The sequence below is a fragment of the Panthera onca genome, chromosome A1, assembly GCF_046562875.1.
Source record: "Panthera onca isolate mPanOnc1 chromosome A1, mPanOnc1 haplotype 2, whole genome shotgun sequence".
Taxonomy (NCBI): Eukaryota; Metazoa; Chordata; class Mammalia; order Carnivora; family Felidae; genus Panthera; species Panthera onca.
This window is the reverse complement of record NC_138339.1, coordinates 101,541,204-101,558,788: the sequence shown is the minus strand read 5'-3', so window position 1 is coordinate 101,558,788 and position 17,585 is coordinate 101,541,204.

Sequence of the window (17,585 nt, the reverse complement as noted above, 5' to 3'; positions counted from 1 at the left end):
CTTCGGTTTAGATTCAACTATCTGCTCAAGAATTTGGAACGTTTCAGAAAATGTTTGTTTTGAATCCCTCTGCTGAACCCCAAATATTAACTTTGAAATGCCAAGTATAAATACACATGCCAGAAGCAAGGTTTCGGCCAAAGAAGCTTGACTTATAATTTCAGAACGACAGATGCACTCATCAGCAGGGAAGCATCAATGAGTTACAGAGCATCTAAGTTGTACAACAGGCAAGCTTTGAACCGCAACACCAAGGACTTGCTGTGTCACATATTTGTCTCATTTCTCTCAGTTTTTGTGGGATTTTCAGTGTAACCCATCCTCACATTTGAAGGACATTAGTTGTTATGGAAACAGGGACATTAAATTCACATGGCAGGATTTAATGGTATTGACATAATCAAAACAAAGTGCGTTCATTCCAGAAGCTAGGATTTAAGGACTTGAGTTCTTCAGAGTTTAACTTGCTCCCTGAGTTTGTGGTGGGGAAGGAGAGGGGAGAGTGTAGGAAGCCAGACACCTTTGGGAGCTGCCATAACTTCTTTGGGGCATTAGAGCTATATTTAGTGCAATTAAGTTGCTAATTCAGTAAAAATGACTACAGTTTCCTTGTGGCCCCAGAGAATAAAATGCAGCTGCTAACGGTGGCTGATTTATAACCTAGGCACCGGGGGAAATAAGCCAGATTCTTCCGAGGGTCTAAATCACTCAGCCAGGCGATCAAAACAGCATGCTTGCCCTGGGCAGAGCACCAGAGTTGTGCAGCCTGCAAAACTGGGCTTGACAAACTCCCTGTTTTCAGCAGGATTAGACCCCTGCCTCTCTCTCATCCCTCAGAAGGATGCAAGAAGTATAAGAGAGCCTTCAAAGACTCAGAGGTCAGTACTTATGCTCTCCTCAGCCTCAATCACAACCCAAGGGAAACTGGGACTCAAAAGGCAGAAAAGTATGTATTTCGTCTGTGATCTCCCCTACTAGCAAGTTAAGGTCATTGAAGATGGCATATGTGTGTGGGCAGGGCCGATTTGAAGGGCTAGCCAATTGTATACCGCACACTCCCCGGTGGACGACATTCACAGCATAGTCTAAATCAGTGGTTCTCAAACGTGGCTGCATATTAGAGCCACCTGAACAGTTTGAAAAATTCCAAAGCCCAGGCTGCATCTCAGACCAACTAAATCAGACACTAGAGGAGGGACCAAGAGGCCAATAACGTTTAAAGCCTCCCAGGTGACTCCAATGTGCAACCATGTTTAAGAACCAATGGTCTGACTCACGTAGACTTTGATGCGAATGGTGTCCCCTGCAGCTATACTGGGGACAGTTTGCACAGACTCACATCACAGCCCTGGGCAGGGGTGTGACAGCCTCTACACAGAAGCTTTTCACTTACGTTGTCTGCTGGGAATTTTTTTCCCTTCTTGTTTTCTTCGAGTTTATGATTCCTACAGAAAGATTTAGAAGATAGACTTTGCAAGTGAGATTAGCACTTGTGATGAAGCCTCATCCTCGCCAAACTTCTCCCTCGAGCTGGGGCCTCAAATCAGGTGGCCCCGCTGACCCCTCCCCGCCACCAAAAGGCCCCATGTTTCGCACATGGGAAACAGTCAGTGGTCCTTAGTAGAACATGGGCATAGGTGAATAATGCAGGGGCAAACCATGCTAGGAGAAGAAAGTTCTGGGTGCTGAGAGGGAGACAATGACCAGCAGAAGGGAGTGCTAAATAGCTATACATCTGGCTGAGGGCCTCCCCTCAGCCTTGTCAAAGGCAGTGAGTCGAAGGGGTCTGCTACACTGTCCTGGTGAGCCAGCAGGGAGTCCAGGACCTCAGGGGGCCCTTGCACTCACCTGCAGTCACCAGGTCTCTGGACCACATGCAGTAGAGCACAGCAGCCAAGGGCCGACTCCTGGAGTCACAGGATTTGGCCCCTTACTGGCCGAGTAACTTTGGGAATGTCTGAGAAAATTGCCATACCTCTGCCCCCTTTATCTGTTGAGTGGAATAGTCTGTGCCTCTTAGTGTGGCCGTGAGGCCCAGCTCAGTGCTTATCATGTGCCCAGAGCCCCGGTAGGAGCTTTGTAAATGAAGGCAATGGTATTCCTGCCCAGGCTTCGGGTCTAAGATTTCATTGCCTTCACCACGGAAAGTCAGCAGAGGGAACCAGTCACCCTCCAGCTACCCTACCCTACCCCTGATCTGAAGGTGCTCTGTCACCAGGCCGTGGTGTGTGTTTCATGGATCCACTGATAACAAAACACTTCCAGCAGAAGACAGTAAACTCTAAGGTTGTGGTGTGGTCTTTTTCCTTTTTTTAACATTTATTTATTATTGAAAGACAGAAAGGGTCAGCATGAGCAGGGGAGGGGCAGAGGGAGAGGGAGGCACAGAATGTGAAGCAGGCTCCAGGCTCTGAGCTGTCAGCACAGAGCCCGATGCGGGGCTCGAACTCGCAAACTGTGAGATCATGACCCGAGCCGAGGTCGGATGCTCAACTGACTGAGCCACCCAGGCGCCCCTGGTTTGGTCTTTTTCTTTAAGGATCTGGAATGGTGTTTTAAAAAAGTACGTTCTGGAGTCAGAATGGACTCATCTCATTCCATCCTTCTGTTCTGACCCGTGACAAGTGCTTGCCCTCTCTCTCTCAGTTTCCACATGTATGAGATGGAAGCAACCATATTCATACATATGGTTTATGGAGAGAACCAAAGGATATAATGTCTGGAACATAACTAGCACCTGATAAAAGCAGCTGATATTTTCCAGCAGTCTTATTCGCACCTCTCGTCTCCATGAGCTAGGCTGATGGCTCTCTGGCCCCATGGCTTTCCACAGCAGTTTCTGCCAACCTCGGTCCTGCTTAACTCCAAGTACTCCCAGATAGCCCCGTTTCCAGGGGTTCCCACTCCAAAGCGTCCCCCCCTGATAGAACTTCCTTATGTCAAAAATAGAGTTCTTGCTTCCTAGGGCAATCATTACTCAAGAAACGCTTCCCACATTGGATCACGTACCTCGATGTGCCCCATTAAGTCACCTCTCTTCTTTCCCATTGCTCCTGTAGGTGGACTGTGTCCTGTTTCAGCAGAGCCGACATATTTACTCCAAGACACTTGTGCCATTTAAAATGGACACTTTCTCCCAAGCGCGCCACCCCACGGCCTGCCAGGCTGCTGCATGCCGACACAGGGCTTGGGAGGGGTGCATGCACAAACTGGCTATTCCTAAACCTAAGAATAACTTGCACCCTGTGCGATGAACTATTTTGTGTTTATTCACGGCCTGAGCCCCACCCACATTCAACTTGACATCACTGTTTCCATAGTAAGTAATAATCTTCAAATGGAATACAGCAGGAACTGAAAGCCCCACAAAATGCAGCCAAATGAGACAAACATGTTCCTTAAACAATGGATACAATAGTGTGGTGTGGCCGCAAGCCTATGCATTTATGTTCCAGATGACTTCCATATCTCAACCCCTGGTTCTTCCATTCAACAAGGAATGGGGAGGATTTGCAACTATGCAAATAATACACCACAACCTCACATATCCTATGGGAGCACATATTTATATAGAGAGACACGACTCACATTAACTCTTAAGACGTATTCACGCAATCCTGCATCTGGAACATGTGTTAATCCTCAACGTTTCAAAGTAAGTATTTGGACTTTAGTTCTTTACAGAATTTAAAATAGACTTTGGAACCTTGCTCTCATTCGTTGTTTGTAGCCCTCACTTAGCACCCAGGATAGCTTCTTTTCATGGCTGCCTACATTTTGATGTTTAGGTGTTAAATATAAGCTCTTTAAGGGTAGCGGCCCTGTCCTATAACAGATACCATGATTTCTCAGAACTGAGCACAGAGTCTTACACACAGAGGTAGTTGTTTATGTTTACTGATGGACAGAAAGCATAACACTGCCCAAGAGAAAAGAGAATCCATATGACAGGTAGTATCTGAACACACGTAAGGGCATTTGGTTCCTGGACATTGTAGAAAGACATTAACACATCCTTACCTTCATGCCTCGAAGTGTGGTCCATGAGTCAGCAATGTGACATCCTAGAGGTTGTTAGAAATGCAGAATCTTAGGCTTACACCTCCGGTCTATACCACCTTCACATGCATGGTTCAAAGTGGTATTCAGGAGAGAGAGAAAAGCCAATGATAACATTTACTGAGTTCAAACAGAGCCTAGGACAGGGGGTGCGGGGGAGGGGGGAAGATAGGTGCTGGGCATTGAGGAGGGCACTTGTTGGGATGAGCACCGGGTATTGCCGCGATGAATCACGGGCATCTACACCCAAAACCAAGAGCACTCTGTATACACTGTATGTTAGCCAACTTGACAATACATTATATTAAAAAAAAAAAAAAGAAGAAGAAGAGCCTAGGAGGTAGGTACTATCATTATTCCATTTCACTAGCTAGTAAGTTGTGGAGATAGAATCAAACCTACAGAGTACATGCCCGTAAGTGCATTGCAACTTACAGTCAGGTGGAGCTTCCTTCATGAGGCATTTGCATACTGATAGGACTTAAGGCAGCCTATATTCTATATGTTACATGAGTACTACATGCTTATCGTAGAACAATTTGAAAATACAGGTGAACAAAAAGAAGTAAAAACCACCCAATAATGGTAGCATAGTTATTATTTTAATAAATACTCTTCCATATATCATTTGTTGAATATTTACGAGTGTCTATATGCATATATGTATATATTCCCTCACGTTTTTAACAAAAAAAGGAATCACAGTATCCATGCTATTTTGTGACTTTCCCTATTTTAAAATATCTTTTGAAGTTTAGATCTCTCCACTTTTCACCGTCTCCTCTTCTCCGCACGTGTTTTTAATTCCCACCCACCCTTGAAGGATTAGCTCAGGGTTCACCTCCTCCAAGAAGCCTCCCTTGATCATCCAGACCATGGGTGGCAGTGATGCTTAGCTGACACTGCCAGCCTGGCCACCTCTGCCTGTATGCCTGTGACCCTCATTCCTGGGCCACACCAGCTCAGAACAGGGTTTGAATGATATTCACAGGACATTGGCCCCCACCTCCAGCTTCTGCTGATGGAAATTCGGCAGCCACATCAAGTTTCTGTCTCCAGGTTCCAGGGTGCTCTTGGATGCCTCACACATGTGTCCCATCTGTCCTCTTCTGTGACCCAGTGTGTCTGTCCTCCCCGTGCTGGCTGCTCCCGGCACTAACTTGTCCACTGTGAGCACCTATCCTCTCCTGGCCATAGCTGACAGTCAGCTGCTGGCTGGGCTGGATTAGAATTAACAAATCAAATTGCCAATATCCTCCGGTTTTTGACCTACTTCCGTGGCATTTTCCTGAGGTTCACCCAAATACTCCCACTCTTGCATTCCATGTGACCGCTCCTCTGCTGAGCTCTGACAGCTGTTCCCAGTGCCTGGAGTAGACCCACCCGCCTGCTTCATGCTCCTTCATTAGGGCACAAAGCAGAGCAAGCTTCCCTCTGGGCGTCCCTCAAGCTTCTGGTGGGCGAGGTCTTTCACTGAACCTCGCCTTTCTTCCAGGTGACAGGACCTTCTCCTGTAGAGGCTGCCCAAGTGTCTTTGGGGACACCACACCCGAAGACAATCTGAGTTACCTGTACCGGGTAGTACTCAGAACGGCCCCTCTTCACCAACTGCTCACCTATGTGACTGGCTCGGCTTGGGCACCATGGGGGTGGGGCCCCCCCCGTATCCGGTCACTGTCTGGTAAGCGAAGGGTGCCCTGTTTCTCCACTGCTTGGTAGCACCATCTCCCCCATGAAGCTGCTGCCTCCTGGCCTCTCTCATGCTCAAACACCCCACATTTCTCAGGGGTGTCAGCTTGCACCTTTGCTCTGGGGTCCTTGTTGTAATTAGTCTCCTCTCTCTACCAGTCTGCTGGGTGAGCATGCATGGGATCCCTCTGGCAGGCTCAGCCAGGCTTTGAGTTCCAGCTCTAACACTTGCTAGCTTGCCTTAGTTTCTTTGGCCGCTCAATGTCTCATTTTTCTTGGTTGCTAAAAGGAGATAATAAGAGTGCCTGGTTCACTGAGTAGTTTTGAGAGTTAAATAGAATCACCCATGAGAGAGGCTTAGAGCAATGCCCAGAACACCACAAGCCCGTAATAAAACCTGGCATGAAGCCCCTGACAACATCTCCTTCCCCTTAGCACTTTGGTCTGTGCCTGATACCCCCGTGGTGGGTGATTAAAGCTACCTGTAAGGAAATGGAGGCAGCTGTCCTGTGCTAATTACAGAGAAAGCGGACTGCAATGAGAGAGAGTGAGTAAGGGCATGGAGGAGTCTATGTCAGAGGGGCGCTGCACCCCAGTCTCCTAGCCCCTGGTCATACCCCTCATCTCTGGGGGACATTTCTGCCCAGCATCCACAAACACCCAGGTACTGGCCAGGTCCTTCTGGAAACCTCAGGCTAGAGCTGTGCAAATTTCAGAACCTTGGAAAAAAGTGTCCTCACTCCATAAAGCAGCCATTTAAGTCCCAAGAACCTGGGGACCAACTGGAAGACATCATAAACGTCAGGATCTGATGGCTTCAAAAGCACATTATTCAGCTCCAAATATATACAAAGAGTCCAGATTGATGTACAGCTTCTGAAGATCTGTGCAAATTTCAGGCCGAAAAACAAGAGGGGGCTGTGCAGGGACAAATACTCCAAACTGTCAGCACTAGGCAAGCGCTCGTTCCTGGGACCAGGCTGGGATTCTTGACACACACATGTGACTTTCGAGCCTGCTCCACTGGAACCCGCTGACAAAATGCACCCCCCCAACCCCGCACCCCCAGCAGCTTTGCTTTCATCTTGGCTACCCCTTCTATGCACCACCATGGCTTTCATATATAGCGTCATAATAATACATATTAAGTTTATATTTAGCCCTACTTTCACCGGAGAGACGAATGTAACCAACTCCTTTGGTGAATGAGCATTATAGAAACACAACAGCATGAATAGGCACGAGGGGGTCATGATGCATGTGGACGTACGGTGGGTTTGCCTGGTGGTGAGCATTCTCAGTAAGTTCCCCAGCCCTCGGTGAGGAGTGCTCCTAAAGATGCAAGAATTTTGAAGCATCTGCCATGTGGGGATGCAGCAGCCATGCATTTTCACAGGACCAGCTATACAATCGGCACGTGAGTGCAAAATGAAACTGGGGCTCCTCGTCCAAAACGTATTAAGAGTTTCAAGATGGTGACGGCAGGGCATTGAAGTGCGGGGGGTTCTTCTAAGTGTGAGGTCCTGGGTGACTGGACAGGTCACAGAGCCATATCATTAGCCTTGCATTTCAGGCCACCGTATCGAATTCAAGGAATGTCACATTCCCTTATTTCTCCAAAATGAAATTTAGCAGCCAAAAAAATTAGGGTGCTCCCTTCCCCTATCCTGGGAGCCTACAAGAAACGTGGGCTTATATGGCACTACCCAATGGTAGGGGTAGGAAGGGAGGCTGTGTCCTTGGGCCCTGGTGGTATCCCTCTTTACCACTGCTCCTCTGGCTACATGAAGCTACAGCTGATCCCAGTCCCTCACCATCTGTCTTCTGGGCCCTCCCGGCAACTCAGAGAAGACCTCAGAGCTCTCCTCCTCCCTTACCACAGACCTGGCATCCACTAGCCACCCAATCTCTGCCTCCCCATGTTCCTCGACCCTCCCACCCCTTGCAAGCCTGGGAGAAGTTAGAACCCTTTCTCCAGATCTGGCTGCTTCCATCTAGTCAAGGCATGGCTCTTCACCCTCCCTTCTGAGATGTTTCCAGATTAATGCCCCTCCGAAGGCCTGCTGCCCCTCCACCTGAGGTGGGAAAGGGGAAAACAGACGCTTACCGCATTGAGGCAAGTTTCGAATATTCTCACCCCTGTTGGCTTCACCAAGGTTGTGGTGAGATGACGGCCTCCCATCTTCTGGGTCTTCAAGTGCCTTTCACCTTTTGCACCTGTGGAGAACTGCGGAGCCCCGTGGGAGATGGAGAGGGGTAGGTGGGTGGAGTAAATGCAGTTGACTAAGGGGGAGACCTTAGTGAATTCCAACTCCACTGCTTCCGTTGCTATGACCTTAATTTCCCCATCCGTGGAATGGGTGACAGGCCTGTCACTGCCCGGGATGGTAGGGACAGGGAAATCAGACACAGCACGTACCCAGCCCTTGGCCATGTTTAGCTCTCTCTCCTCTCTTCCCTTTCTCTCATCTGCTAACCCCAAAGCAACTCCAAGCCAGAGGAGATCAAGGAGTTTTACAGATTTGGAAAACTGTCTCAAGATGTTCATAACAGACCGTTGAGTGAAAAGGCAGGCAATCAACATCCCGCCTGATTTCATTTCTGTAATGTTGTGCACATATCCATTTGAACCAGAAATATTTGGAAGCATATTCACCAAAATGTTAATAGTGGTCCTCTTTGGGGGCTTGGATTTCAGGTGATCATTACCTTGTCCTTTATACCTTTACAAATCGTCTTAATTTTTTGCAATGAATATGTCTTTTTTATTTTGTTTATTTAGTTTTTTTGAGAGAGGGCGTGCACGTGTGCTCGCCAGGGAAGGTAAGAGGGAGGGAAAGAGAGAATCTTCATCAGGTTCCACACTGTCAGCACAGAGCCCGACGCGGGGCTCAGTGTCACAACCATGAGATCACGACCTGAGTGAAAATCAAGAGTCAGAGGCTTAAACCAACTGAGCTACCCAGGCGCTGAAAGAATATGTCTTAAAAAACAACAAAAAAAATACAAAAAAAACCCTTGAAAATGTTGTAAAACGCAATTATCTAGGATGACAGTGGTTAGTTTAGAAAATTTCTAAAGGTGAATGCATGACACTGTTTGAGGACACAGGGCAAAGATACGAGCATACAACGCGAGCTCTCTGGGCGCCTGGGTGGCTCAGTCAGGTAAACGTTCGACTCTTGATTTCTGCTCAGCTCACGATCTCATGGTTTGTGAGATGGAACCCCGTGTAGGGCCCCTCACTGACAGCACGGAGCCTGCCTGGGCTTCTCTCTCTCCCTCTCTCTCTGGCTCTTCCCCATTCATGTGTGCTCCCTCTCTCTCTCTCTCTCTCTCTCTCAAAATAAAGAAATAAACTTCATGTTTTTTTAAATTAAAAAAATAGAATTTAAAAAAATGTAAGCTCTAAAAATAGCTGCTCTCATCACAAACCGGTCCACCCTCTTTCAGATTGATTTGGCAAATATCAAGCAACACTGAAAATGGATATTCACTATGACTCACTAACTCCACTTCTTGCTATATTCTTGGAAGAAACTCGGAGGCATGAGCACAAAGACATTATGTGTAAAGGGATGTCAACCACAGCATTGTAAACAACAGGGAAGAAGTAGAAACAATGCAAACATCCATTGTCTTACTCCCTTTTGGCTGCTATACCGAAATTACCTTAGACTTGGTGGCTTATAAACAACAAACATTTGTTTCCCCCAGTCTGGAGGCCAGGAAGTCCGAGATCATGGCACCAGCAGATTCAGTATCTGGTGAGAGAAGACATTTCACATTTTGTTGGCTATAACTGGTCACATGTGCCTGCAAGGGGTGCTTTTAAATTAGAATACAGCTAAATGTATCTTTATGTTGCAATTGTTCTTTAAAAGTAGTCATGGGGCGCCTGGGTGGCGCAGTCGGTTAAGCGTCCGACTTCAGCTCAGGTCACGATCTCACGGTCCGTGAGTTCGAGCCCCGCGTCAGGCTCTGGGCTGATGGCTCAGAGCCTGGAGCCTGTTTCCGATTCTGTGTCTCCCTCTCTCTCTGTCCCTCCCCCGTTCATGCTCTGTCTCTCTCTGTCCCACAAATAAATAAAAAAACGTTGAAAAAAAAAATTTAAAAGTAGTCATGTGTGGCTTTGTCTAAACATGGGAAATCAGATTCCCAACATGTTTTCAATCATTTTTTTTTTTTAATAAGTTAAAGAATCTTGTAACGATTTCTGGGTGTGTTTAGTAAGCTCGTTGTTATGCAAAGACATTGCATTCAGAAGCAGGAAGCTACTTTATTTGTCTAAGAAATCATTTCACTATCCCAGACAGTGGCAACGTGCATTTCTGAAACCCATGGTTCTTTGTACAGAACTGAACCACTGTGGGAAATAGCTATCTGATTCCACACTTCCTTCTACTTTCTTGTAAGCTTTAGTTCACTGTTAATTCCTGATACTACCCAAGAGTAAATGTCCATCTCAACCTGCACGTTACCCTATTTCTGCCTCCACCTAACCTTACAGATTCACTCTTGACTTTGTTTTTTATTATTAATTTTCCTATGTTCACTTGTCATTAAAACGTTCTGCAGATACCTGCAAGGCATCTTGCCCTGGAGTTGCTGAAATCCCTTGTCTATTTAAAGAACCCGAATCTCACGTTATGGTGTCAGGTTCTGGGCAGAGCAAACAGAAGGACCTCCCAAGCCGGAAAGCAGTGCTCCCCAGAATCTGCACACCCCTCAGGGAGCCCAGTGTCAGGCCAGCAGGGAACCCCGCTTGCAGAATTTGTCTTTTAAGGAACTATCAGGACATTCCTACTGGGAGGAAGCACACGTGAGATCATCTATGGGGTGAGCCTCCCTGCCTCCTGCCAGAACTTCACACTGCAGACCCTGTGAATCCTGGTTCTGTCTGTGGAGCCACCACTGCCCAGTCACTCGCAGGCAAAACCAGAGCTCCTCTCTGCCTCCTCTTTGTCCTCCAGGCCGCTGGGGAAGATGATCCTGCCTTCTTGGAATCTGCCCTTCCCTGGCCCTTGTCCAGGCTCTTCTCCTTGCAGCTGCCTCTCTGCACCTGTTTCTTGGCTAGTCTCCCAGCCTCCAGTTTCTCCCACACCCAGAGTCCTCTGCCCTCTGCCCTACTGGGACTCCACCTTACTTCCCTTAAAACTGCAGCGGCGCCCCCTACAGGACAAAGGAGGAAACTCAGCGGGGCTGCTCCAATGGGATCCAGACATACTTATTTGCCTCACTTTTCCCTGCAGATTTTCAAGCACACTGTGAAAGGGTCTGTCACTGGGCAGGAATGCCTTTGGCTCAAACTTCACCTTTACAAAGAGCCTCAAATTTAGACTTCTGACGTAATCTGCAAATGGTGCTATGCACAGAGTCTCAGAGATAAACGGACAGAGGTTCCCATGCAAGTTTATCTGAGGTCCTGTTCCTGGGCCACATTATCTGTGGGGAACTGTAAGTTAACATAGTTTAAGTAAAGTATGTAATTATTCTGTAATTATATTTTTTCTGTAACTGTAAAGCATAATAATCTTGCATTACGTTTTGTGTTAAAAGGGTTTAATTGTTCAGTGTAACATATTTTAAAATGATTACAAGGGCTATCGCTCTGTTAAGCACTTCTTTCTCTTATCCTTTTCTTTCTTCCTTCCTGTTTAGGGGTGGGGAGGGAAATTCATCTTTTAGAAAGCAGAATCTTTTTTTTTTTTTTTTTTAACTTTTTAAATTTATTTTTGAGACAGAGAGAGACAGAGCATGAACGGCAGAGGGGCAGAGAGAGAGGGAGACACAGAATTGGAAGCAGGCTCCAGGCTCTGAGCCATCAGCCCAGAGCCCGACGCGGGCTCGAACTCAGACTGTGAGATCGTGACCTGAGCTGAAGTCGGACGCTTAACAGACTGAGCCACCCAGGCGCCCCTCTTTTTTTTTTTTTTTTTTAAAGGCCTGGTTTTCCTGGTCTCTGCCTTGGGTGTGTCTTTCTCCCCTCCTCCCCCACCCAAAGCATCACTAAGCTCCCCCTGCCTAGAATTCTCTCCTCCCTGCTGAGCTCAGGCCAGGCTCCTCCAAGGCTCAGCCCTCGCCTCCCCACCCTTGGCGCTCCCACAGTCCACAGCCTCACCTCACTGAACTGCAGCACGGCCTGGACCTTTCTTTGGGCCTGCCATAAACTACCTTGAACTCATATCTTTCTTCCTATGCAGTCATGTCTTTCCAACTAAACTGGAAGTGGGACCTGTTTTCATCCTCACTTCTTGTATCCCCAGCTTCCTTGTGCCCTGAAGTCCTATAAATCCCACAGTGGCCTGTAAGCCTTTACTCAGGCTTTTGAGGACCCAGCTCATCATGCCTGTTTGTGGACTCCCCTTAGGGAATGTCCTTTAGGGTGGATATTCTCTTTTAAAAAAAATGTTTACTTATTTATTGTGAGAGAGAGAGCAGGCAGAGGAGGGTCAAAAAGAGAGAGAGAGAGAGAGAGAGAGAGAGAGAGAGAGAGAGAATCCCAAGCAGGCTCTGAGCTGTCAGCACAGAGCCCAACCAGGGCTTGATCTCATGACCATGAGGTCATGACCTGAGCCGACATCAAGAGTTGGACGCTTACCTGACTGAGCCACCCAGGTGCCCCCAGGATGGACATTCTTAACCACAGGTCCTTGGATAGGCTTCAGGGGGCTCCATGAACGCTCCAAAATTGGGCAAAATCTTCTGTGCATGTGCAGTTTTGTTTTATGGTGTGAGGTTTATACTTTCATCAAAGTCACAAAGGGCCTATGACCTAAAACTCGTGATGAACTCCTGCCCGGAGGTGCTCTGGCATACAGCACAGAAAGGAAGGAAAGGACTCAGTCACCCCATCTGCAAAATGGGAATAATGATGGGTGCCTGCATGTGAGGGGTGGTCAGGAAATGGCAATTATTAGCATTTCTGACCTACTCCCAGAAAGTACTCATAGGAAGGAATCCCCCACCCCAATGACTTAGGTCAGAGGTTCCCAAGCTTGGGTAATCATCAGAATCACCTGGGGAGCTTTAAAAATACATGTTCCTGCCCTCTGTTCCAAACCCAAAGAGAAGAATCTCCAGAGATCTACATCTTTATCAAGTTTCCTCCCTAACGGTTCTGATGATCAACAAGGTCTGGGAGTCATTGCTCTCCCTTGCCCCCCAGGCTTGTACCCTACACTCCACGAGGCTTTGTCACCCCTGCCTTTACTCATTCTGAGAAGTACATGTGTTTAAGGAAATGGCCAGAGCCTCTGAGGGAACAGCGGGCTGCAAAAAATCCCTCAGAACAAAGAATTAAGTATCTTTATAATTATATCCAGGCCTATATTTAGGCCATGGCTCATATGGCCTCTTGAACTTCAAATAAATACCTATTTTGTTCCTTGTTTAAACAGGTGTAACAATATTGGGGGATACTAGACTTATCCAGGCAGGAAGGCAGCTCCCACAGCTGTCAGAAAGCACTGCCCTTTCATTCCTCACAAGAGGAAAAGCTAATTATACTGTCATAGAGCAAAATAAATGTACAATTTCTACCCCTGAGCTCACTGAACCACTCAGGGCAAACTTTTTTTTTTTCTGGGCTGCTCTCTGGCAGGACCCAGGGCCAGCTGCCTTGGCCCAGGCTCAGATGTTTCAGAAGCGACTGCCGTGGGTGATTCCGGATTGGTGAGGCCTCCCGTCCCCAGAATGCCTAACACTGTAACTTGAACACTGCCCCCCCCACACACACACACACTCAGTCACACACTCCTATCCACACACACACATCCTCTCGTACACTTGCACGCGTTCCTGTACACAAACGTGCAATGTTCTTACACACACTCAAGTGACATTCACACAAGCTTTCACACACACTCACGCTCATGCACACGCTCTGTCACACGCAGAGACACACACACCCCTCTTCTGATGCCAGAATGGACCACCCAACCATGACAGTCTGATCCTGTGGGCTTCAGACCTCGAGTTCCCTGTCAAAATGGCCGAAACGTTCCTGTTTTTAGCCATTAAAGTCTCATGTCTGGGAACACCCTGTCCCCCAAGGTCCTGGGCAAACTGAGATGGCTAGTCACCATAGAAAGCATCTGCCCGGGAAGAGACCCAATGCGCTTTCCCAGCCATGCAGTGTCCTGTGAATAAGGTTCTGCCCGCTCTCCTGACAGGAACACTTGCTCTGACAGCCCCACAGTTATTGACTTGGCAGAGCTGACTCGTCTAGACAAGTCCTCACAGTGACAGCAGGTGTCTCTATAGATCAGGTAAAGGATATAATTTTGGGGAAACCTAGGTAGCTCAGTTGGTTAAGCATAGACTCTTGATTTCAGCGCAGGTCATAATCTCATGGTTCATGGGATCGAGCCCTGTGTCCTACTCTGCACTGACAGCGAGGAGCCTGCTTGGGATTCTCTCTCTCTTTCTCTCTCTCTCTTTTTCGCTCTCCCTCTCTCTGCCTCTCCCTTGCTTACACACATGCATGTTCTCTCTCTCTCTCAAAATAAATACAACTTAAAAAAAAAGTATATAATCTTGGGAATGCAAGCTGGTGCAGCCACTCTGGAAAAATAGTATGGAGGTTCCTCAAAACACTAAAAATAGAACTACCCTAAAACCCAGCAATTGCACTACTAGGTATTTATCCACGGGATATAGGTATGCTGTTTCGAAGGGATACATGCACCCCCATGTTCATAGCAGCACTATCCACAATAGCCAAAGTATGGAAAGAGCCCAAATGTCCATCGATGGATGAATGGATAAAGAAGATGTGGTATATAAATACAATGGAGTATTACTCAGCCATCAAAAAGAATGAAATCTTGCCATTTGCAACTACGTGGATGGAACTGGAGGGTATTATGCTAAGTGGAATTAGTCAGTCAGAGAAAGACAAAAACCATATGACTTCACTCATACGCGGACTTTAAGAGGCAAAACAGATGAACATAAGGGAAGGGAAACAAAAATAATGTAAAAACAGGGAGGGGGACAAAACAGAAGAGACTCATAACTATGGAGAACAAACTGAGGGTTACTGGAGGGGTTGTGGGAGGGGGGATGGGCTAAATGGGTCAGGGGCACTAAGGAGTCCACTCCTGAAATCATTGTTGCACTATATGCTAACTAATTTGGATGTAAATTTAAAAAAAATAAAAAAATAAAACAAGTTAAATTTTAAAAAAAGTATATAATCTGATGGGATAGGGATCCTACAGTGGTTCTACTGTGTATTAGAATTATCTGGGAGACTTTGAACTGTACCTTGATGCCCAGGTCCCACCAGACACCATGTGGTTTAACTCCCTGGGATGGGGCCTGGCCCTGACAGATTTCTCTAGCTTCTGACGGGATTTGACTGCAGCCAGGATTGAGAGTCACTGAATCCAGGCAAAGTGTACATCAGCCAGGTCATTCCCTGGTGGCTTCCTGACCCTTTGCAAGTGTGTGTGGGGCTTACATAGCTGGCAACATGGCGGAGGTCACGTCAAGAGAGAGGAGCACTGAATCTCCCCACTCTTGGACTTTGAAATGGACACGTTATCTTGTAAACCGATAGACCCAAATTGAGTTTGCACACAAGGAGTGTCCCACTATGCCCCTAGCTGGAGGCTCAACCTGAACCTTATTTGCAAATGAAAGGAGCTTTCCAAACAGCAGTGCCATCTACAATGGCAGAAAAAGGCAGTTGTCCTACTGTATGAGAGTGAGTATTCCCATAGATGGAACAGGATGGGGATGAAGAACACCCTGGCTTGTAAGTTCCTCCTTGAGAAGCGGCAAAAAAGGGGTTGGAGGAAATAGCAAGGGTTTTGGAATTAGCTGATGTAGAACATGTATTCTTTCTCTCCTCCTGTCAGCACTGACGTGTGGCCTTGGGGAAGTTATTTTTTGACTATGCTGAGCCTCAGTTTTACAAAGTGCGTAACAATACCCGGCACAAAATGTTCTTGCGAGTACATCAGTGACCAAGCACTGGACCTGATTTAGCGTTGGTGGTAAGTTAATGACAAATGACAGCTATTGAAAAAAAAAGGAACGCGGATGCTGTTTTATTCTTTGTGTTGTACTAGTGTTCCCATCAAATCCCCCCAAAAAAGTATTCTATGCACAAGTCACGTAAACAATTAAGTTACTGGATGGAGAGTACTGAGTTCCTCTTGTCATTGTAACAAACTACCACAAACTTAGTGACTTAGAATGACGCAAATTTATTATCTTCTAGTTCTGGAAGTCAGAAGTCTGAAATGGGGTTCACTGCACTAACATCAACACGTAGGCAGGTTGCATTTCTTCTGGAGGCTCTGGAGGAGGATCTATTCCCTTTCCTTTTCCATCTTCTAGAGGCTTCCAGCATTCTCTGGCTCTTGGCCTCTTTCTCCTTCTTTAAAGCCAGCAGTTCTTGGGGCTCCTGGGTGGCTCAGTCAGTTGAGTGTCCGATCCTTGATTTCGGCTCAGGTCATGATCCCAGGGTGTGGGATCAAGCCCGGCGTTGAGCCCCACATTGAGCTCTGCTTGAGATCCTCCCTCTTCCTCTCCCTCTGCTCCTCTTCCCTGCTCTCTCTGTCTCTCTCTCTCCCTCTCTCTCAAAACAAAAAACAAAAACCCAGCAATTCAGCATCTTTCTCTGACTGACTCTCCTGCCTCCCCCTTTCACTTATAAAGACACTTGTGATCTCCCTGGGCCCAGCCAGATAATCCAGGATAATCTCCCCATCAAGGATCACATCTGCCAAGTCTCTTCTGCTATGCAAGGCAACACATTCACAGGGTGTGTGGATGAGGAAGTGGACATTTTTGGATGGCCACTGTTCTGCCTACTCCATGGGGACAGCTTTGTCACCTTTAAGCTTTTTATCTTCTAAAAGTCTTCCTCCAGTCTTTGACACCTGCTCCCACTCACCTGGTAGCAACTGCTAGCGGAAGGCTAAAAACTTGTTTGAACCCATTAGCATGTCCAGAACATTCAGAAATTGCCAGTCAGGAAATTCAACAGTTTTCCTTTGTGCCTGCATGTGAATCTTCTTGATGGTTGTGATTTCCTAGTACATGCCACAGCAGAGGCATAGTCTTCACTTGTAAAGTTGTTACTAGCACATTTGAGGGGACCGATCGGTGACACAGTGCCCTGCAGAGATGACCTTGACAAGTCTAAGGACTGCCCGTAGGGGCTGCCAGGTTTAAAACTTTACAAGACCGCCCTTCCCCTGGGAGGGGGACCATTGGCAACTCCTCCCATGGGTTTTTTATTCCTGCTCCAGGAAGGAAAGGCCTGAGTGTGCAACAAGCTCTTATGTTCTTCAAATGAGTCGAGAACTTAAGTCTGGAGTTTAGACAGGAAACTGGAACTCAGTGGGAGGTCTGTGAGGGTGGAGGACGGGAGGGGAGGGGGGTGCTTCCAGGCTTTCAAAACACAAAACAGGTGGTTTTCGGCAGTGCAGGCCCGGCTGGGGAGTGGTGGGGAGGGGAGGGGTGAATACCAAGTAGGCAGGCTTCTGGATGGGTGGGGCTGGGCCTGCAGCCTGGGCTGGCTGCCTGAGAGTGGAGAGTGACAGGTGAGGGCTCTGAGCTTCCCTGCTTCCCGCTCAGGAAAATCCTGGGACTGCCAACAGGCGTGGGGAGGCACGTCGACTCTGGACCGAGACATGCTCAACAGTGGGAGTCCAGCCAAGCTGAAGGCCCCCTGAAGGAGAAGACCGGGGAGCAGAGTGGCAGGAGCTCCTTCCTCTGATGAATCAGCAGTGATGTGGGCGACAGGGAATCTGAAGCCATGAGTCCAGCCAGAGGCACCATCAGCCAAGTCTGACAGGCTTTAATTATTTTAGGGTAAG